General features: G+C 41.0%; 1 long non-coding RNA gene across 1 annotated transcript in view; it reads right to left on the bottom strand.

Annotated features, from left to right (window-relative positions):
• Window positions 1-1,445: 1,445 nt before the first annotated feature.
• Window positions 1,446-6,702, bottom strand: part of LOC146175952 (uncharacterized) — a 6,068-nt gene continuing 811 nt past the window's right edge. Inside the window, exons 2-3 of the long non-coding RNA XR_014701155.1 lie at window positions 5,929-6,106; window positions 1,446-1,566 (exon numbers count right to left, since the gene is read on the bottom strand). This is a non-coding gene — a long non-coding RNA (uncharacterized LOC146175952). The remainder of the gene's footprint in view (window positions 1,567-5,928; window positions 6,107-6,702) is intronic.

Genomic DNA, 6,702 nt, shown 5'->3' with positions numbered 1-6,702 from the left:
TTCAAAATTCACACTATATAGCACCTACTCTGCTGCTATAGTTCTCTATAAGGCAGTAACAAAAATGAAAAAATTCCAGAAAGCAGAAACACTGTATCTGGTGCTAATCGTCACGTGTAAAGGAGGTGTTCAATGATCAGTACTATAAGCAGTTATTTATTACAGCTAATAGAATACTCCCCAATAATATTCAATTCTCTGATAACATTGCACTCCTAGAAACCTGGCTAAATAAATCATGATGAGTGTCTCAAATGGACGTGCACAGCAAAACAGGATATCTTAAACTATGATGCAGAAAATAAAATAATGTCGAACAGTTTTAGAATGGAATAAATAGCAGACAACTTTATGAGGCGAAGAGCGTGGGTTAGCAATAAAACGCCATTTTAAAGCACATGGAGATCGTACATTGGAACCATGAGAAGGAAATGCCTTCTAAAATACCCAATGATGTGAAAGACAGCGCGTCCTCAGATAACTCTCAGAAATATGGAGGCTTACCAAAAGAGATCTTTGAATTTATTTCAACACAGCTCGATATGAAAAGGAACGAGTAAAACTGTGGAGAAAAGGCGGGACGTAAGAAACACACAGGCACAAGTTTCGCGCAGTTTTACTCGTTCAATTAGTATGAACCAACTAGCCCTTCAGAGTGTATTACTTCAGTGAAAAGGAAAATAATAAATGTCGCGTTAAGACAGAGAAACACAGCAGTAGTGTAAGCAAACAAACTATATAGAAAGACATCAAAGTGAAAGTGTAGGATGTCCTATTGATACGTACACCATTTATTTCAACCGCAATATGAAAGAGAGTCTTTAAGGGTAATAGTCATTTTCAAGAAAAGCAAACCCCAGCCATGGGAGAGAGAACGTTGTTTGGTCGAATATCTTTAGGAAGCTTGAAGGACTAAGAGGGCTGTGGGTAGCACTAAACAAGATTTAAATGGGGAAGTATGAAGAAACGATTGTACTGCAGTGACACGCCACGTTTACCATGATGATGATAACATGACTTGCGCGTACGACTCCGAATTTCAGACAAATTTACTTTTGCTGCCTATCTAACGCTATCAGACTAAGGCAAAATATTCGTATATTTTAGTCACTTTGTGACCCTTGTTTATTGTTTCCATTACTTGAAGCTATAAAGAATGGTGACGAAGGGCTCGAAAATAGTGAGGACGAAGACAGGACTAACCATGACATTACAAAGTCATCGTCATCATAACCAAACAGTGTCTGAACAAGGCTATGTGTTACGCTGTTATTTGATCGCTAATTTAACAATCTACGTTGTTCTGATCATTACCCGTACTGCACCCGAATTGTTTTCTTCTCGAAATAAAGAATATTTGGGGCCATAGGGATGGTTTAAAAGCAAGACGTAATACAAAGAATGAAAAGCTTAAACTTTTTAACAGGACACAAAATAAAGCAGAGAACACAGGAATAAATCTATTTATTGATATTGACAGTTGGAAGGTTTCCTTTAATTTGTCTTTTTTTTTTCGCACCGCCTACTTTGCGCATTTATCGACACAAAAGCCGGCTCGACAGACCACTGCAAAAGTAGAAAAAAAGAAACTTGAGATTCTTGGTACTTCTAAACAGCGCAATGAATTACATATATCTGAATATAAAACAGGGTGAACCGTCGAGGCATGGAAAATTTTATTACATAAAGTTTTCTATCTTCAAAATGCTTTCTAATAACCTGAAATTGCGCCTCAAACATTCAGAGCATTGTGTTTTTATTTTACAATATCTGATATCAACGCCTCTAAACAGCAGGTATCAAGAGGTTGAAATTAGCATGTACACGTTTCTGGATATTGTTTTTGCAATCTTTGCATGAAAATGTACGGAACAAAAGTTTATCTGATAAAAGTAATACTCCCACCGAAAAAACAACTTGCTTCTCATTTCAGCATCATTTTATTTATTAGAGAGAAAAATAAGGATTGCACCAGCTTTTGTTGTCTGCTGTGCCAAGAAACCCATATTTGCTTTCGGTAGTCGAGACCCCTAGCGTAAGTTGAAAGAATACAAAATGAAATGACAGAAATTGTCGCCGTGATTGCAACAGGTGCTCGAGATCTCATTTTGCGCATTTATCGTGGCGAAACTACCGAAATTTAGTCCAAGGGCTCGTGGTAATCATGTCATAAAAAACTTGCAGGGCGCTGAATTTTCACTATTAAGAGATGAACTGGGCACACTTATCGGGCAGCCCTGGCATGAGATCTTTAATTACACACCTACTAATTAGCAGATAGTGATACGCAGCCTGTTTACGTAAACGCCAAGCCACAAGCAATAAACTTCCTAGAGCAGTGTGGAACCTAAACTGCATAAATGTGAATGCCGGAGAATTGCTTCTGCACAAAGTGCATCACGTTTGCTCTCGTTATTATTATCTGCTAAATGCACCGTCATTATCACTGCTACTGTCGTCATTGCCATTGTTACTAATTACAGCGTCTTTGTCATCGCCTCTATCTTCCTCGTAGTAGACAAGAAAATATGACGCATGTTTCACGATTTTAATTGAACTTGTTTGGATATTAGTTGATTACCTTATTAATAATGTATAAAGCTCTTTTCTTGTAAACGCGTGTAAAAAATACCATGCTGAAAAACATTCCCTGCCGTGACGCAGTTTGAAGCGCTTGGCTGGGGATACGAGGGATGGAGGTTTGATTTCCGGAGGAAACAGATTTTAATTTTTATGATGATGTCATCGGGATGACTGACAATGATACATGAGCTTACAGATCCGATGCAAGCATCCTATACATAGATGCAACGCCCAGATCCCGCGCGCATCTCACGCACAACTCTAGCGCACGTGATTTCTTGCCATGAGTCTAGAAAGGCATTCGTCTTAAAAATGCGACTTTTTGCCGATCCCTGGAAATGGGCTTTGTATGACCTACAGGTCATTGTTTCTGCCAATTGAACCAAGTTTCATAGGAATATAAATAATTTCTGGAACCGAAATAATATTTTTCAAACAATCCAATATCTTATAACCTAAGTAATTTAAGAGATGCGGCGGCGTGTAATTCGCATTAGGTTTTACGATATGATTATCATTCCCTATTCGTTTGACATCCCGTTTAATTGGGCATGTGGCTAGAGCGGTCATGTGTCTCAGAAGTCATTGACCGATGGACGAATGATGGATTAGACCGTTCAACGGCACAGACACGGGCTTTCCTAAAACAAGCTTTCCTAAAGCTTTTGTGTTACAATGCCTCAAAGACTAACTTCGAAGGAAAACAAAATAAAATGCGACTGTTGTTATCGAGGTCAGGGATAAGTTGCAATTTTAAGACTGCGGGAGGAAAATGCTTGAGCCTCATCCTGCAGCTAAAGGTGAGTCGGCTTCCTGTTAAGACCTTTGCTGTACATAGCAACATTTTTTAAATGACCCCATTTATAGCTTGAGATAGCATAACTTGGATAACCGAACAGATAAAAAAATGCAAGAGGCCAGTTTTTTGGGGCCGCTGGCACTGAGTCATGGCATAACGATTTGTCCCTTTATCCCTCTGATAATGAAGATTTCTTTGCGGCTAAATAAAGCACGAGAGGAAAATTTGTTATTTGTTGACGAATAAACAAAGAGTATTTTGAGCTCTGAAATCGCTCCGTTTAGGTACTGAGAAGTAAGTTTTGAAGAATTCGTCTTGAGATCTGCAAGAGATCAGATCTGAAATAATTGGTATTTATTGCGGTAACACTAGAAGGTTAGGTGAAGTTTGAGAGCCTCTGTGACTCCGGCATAAAATGGGCGACACGGTATTTAAATTCCCGTAGCATGTTTTTTATACAGAAAATACTGGAAACGGGAAGCCTGAATCCCGAAACATAACTGATGATGCCTTATAGACGGCATACAAACAGGCAGTACTACGAACCAAACAAAGACTCACTCGACTAGTGTACTGTGCGACTTTATCTCCAACTTTCCTTCAAATACCATTAAACTTCACAAAGCTGCAGTCCGGCCATAAGAGCACCTTAGTGTTCTACCGTGAGATGATGCTAATCGAATAGACAAGGTCCCATGCCACATATTGATGGCTGTTGGGGTTCTCTGTGGCAAACAAGCTCGAGGAAATCTGGCCTGAGCAAAAGACCGGTTAAGATTAGGGCCCGCTTTATTGTCCATGAATGACGGGCGGCACTGCAAATCGAAGCCCGCTCTCTAATGGAACCGGAAGCTGAAGCTAGTCTCACACTGCATCCTTCCTTTATCCCTAATTGGCAGCCATCAAATAAGTGAGCAGTCCAAGAAAAAAAATATGTTGCGGTTTAGCTCTGGTCAAAAGTAGTCGAGTAGCGATAGCTACAGACACTCGGTTACGCTTAGGTTTCGCTTGTAGTTAAATATGTTATTTACCGTAGTGGTGTCCCACTAGACTAAGAAATGACAGGTGTGCTCAGTCAACGGGTAAAATTTTATTTTCCCACCAATAACTATGGCTGCGGCCACGCGAGAGAGTGACGTCATACAGACCGCGCAGCGAGCGCCCAACGGCAGGAGCGGTGGCCGCACGGCGACCGCAAGAGCCGAATTGCCGGAGAATCGAGTCTCGTGGTTGTGACGTCACACAAAGGGCGCGGCGAACTCCCAACGGCTCTACCAACGGCAGGAGCGGTAGCCGCACGGCGACCGCGACGAGCCGAGTTGCTGGAGAACCGAGGGTCGTGGTGTGACGTCAAAGCGCGGCCACAGATCAAAGTGCAGCGACGGCGAATAGGCGAAAACCTGGCTTAATGTGGCTCTCGCTACAAAAATGTGCCATTTAAGCTCTCTTGTCAAAGCTGTGCGTGAGGAGCAACTATGTTTTTGCGCCAAATTTACTTCTGTTCTTTTTCTAATAATTATGTTAATTATGTTAAACATTTATGGGAAAAGATGCCTTAATGAACGGCTGACACACACACGCGGAACAGGGACACTTGTTTCCACACTGCTTTCACACAGTCAAGGCAATCATAAGTAATCAGTAGCACAGGGCTCGGAAACCCTGACGTTAGAAAAGAAATATATATTCTGATCCACAGTACGTAGCACTAAAAGGCTGTGGTAAACTGTAAAAGAAGTTTAGCTATTTGTATCCGGACGTTCTACGTTCTTAAACAAACGTACATATGATACCCTTCGAGGAAGCTCACTCTTGTGCAAAGGCCAGAACAATGCACGAGTACCACATAGAGACCTTGTTTCAACACGACAGCTCTAAAGGCCCCGTTATCTATATACTCAAGCTCGCGGGCGTCGTCATGTTATGAGGGACACATCAAGGCAAAGATTCTGACAAGGAAAATTTCGCAGTTTGTCACAGCCGGGAACGTACACGCGGTGTATGTGACGTCACTCGACCTCATAATCTGGTCCAGTTAGCTGATGTTTTCAGCAGTTGCTTTGCTTTTAGAAAGGTGAGGTGGGACTCACCTTAAACATCGTGTCGCAGGCCAGGCATACTACTCTCCTGTAACACAAGGGCATTCTAACGACTCCGTTCAAAGCGGGTTTATATTCAATGTCGGGTGATCTTGACCACATGTGATAGCTTATAAAATACATCCTCACGACGATGTGCGAAGTTTTAGAGGAAGTAATCAGAAATTAGTGATCAATAGTGCAACATACTTCAATGACGCGGAAAAACCGCCGCATGGGCAGCCGGCACAAGAAGGCATTAACCCTGCCGCTTGATGCTCTTACGCGTGTTACTTAAGTGTCCCCAGACATTTCTACTTTCAGCTCAAAGCACCGTACAAAAGAACAAAGAATCATTGTGCTTGAAATACGCAAGGAGAAAGTAACGTGTAACACTAAATGCACATAGTTGTAAATGTCCATTTAGCCCGATAAAGAATAGGTACAAAAAGTTGATTAGATTCTCACACAAAATTCCTGCACAGGAACAATGACGATAGTATAACCTTGAATATCTGTCGTAATGCATGCATTGTTCTCCAAATAGAGACTTTCTCTGGCATGTTATAGTTCCATTATAGAGCAGGCAAAATGATCCAAGGCGACATTCATCATTGTTTGGGCAGTTTGCACCGTCGGTTCGGTTCTGGAAAAGAGAGCAAAAGAGACTTCATGTAATTACCAGTTTACATAAAAAGTGCAGGACAGCTATTAATTATGCTTACGATCGGAAATGGCGAAAGCCATTGACAGTGCAGGACTATTTTTACTGACTGCATCTTCATTATCACACCTACTATGATCATCTTCATTCATATTACCGCTACTATCACCATTATCCACTAAATGCACCGTCATTATCATCGCTGCTACAATCATTATCATTAACACTATCTGCAGCGTCATTATTGTCTCTACTATCGAAATTATCATTTTCACTAAATGCATTGTCGCTGCTATTGCTAGTATCATCATCGCGCTACACAAAGATAATTAGGATGGGTTTCACATGAGCCACTGAGACTGTTAAATAATTTTTTTTTTTCAGTTGCATCCTAACACCGCTCTTGTTAAGACATGACTTGAGCAGAAAAGAATCTACCTACCACGGACGATTATTTGCTCGTGGTGTAAAAAACTAAAAACAGTTGAGCATGCTTTGATCCTTGGGAGGCCATTTTTAATTGGGATATTCTACAGCACACCCTCAAAAAAGATCTCCCCATAACCGAAATTTGATAT

This window comes from Amblyomma maculatum, chromosome 10, assembly GCF_055883805.1.
Source record: "Amblyomma maculatum isolate TAMU_Amacu chromosome 10, ASM5588380v1, whole genome shotgun sequence".
NCBI lineage: Eukaryota > Metazoa > Arthropoda > Arachnida > Ixodida > Ixodidae > Amblyomma > Amblyomma maculatum.
This window is presented reverse-complemented; position numbering and strand designations above follow the sequence as displayed.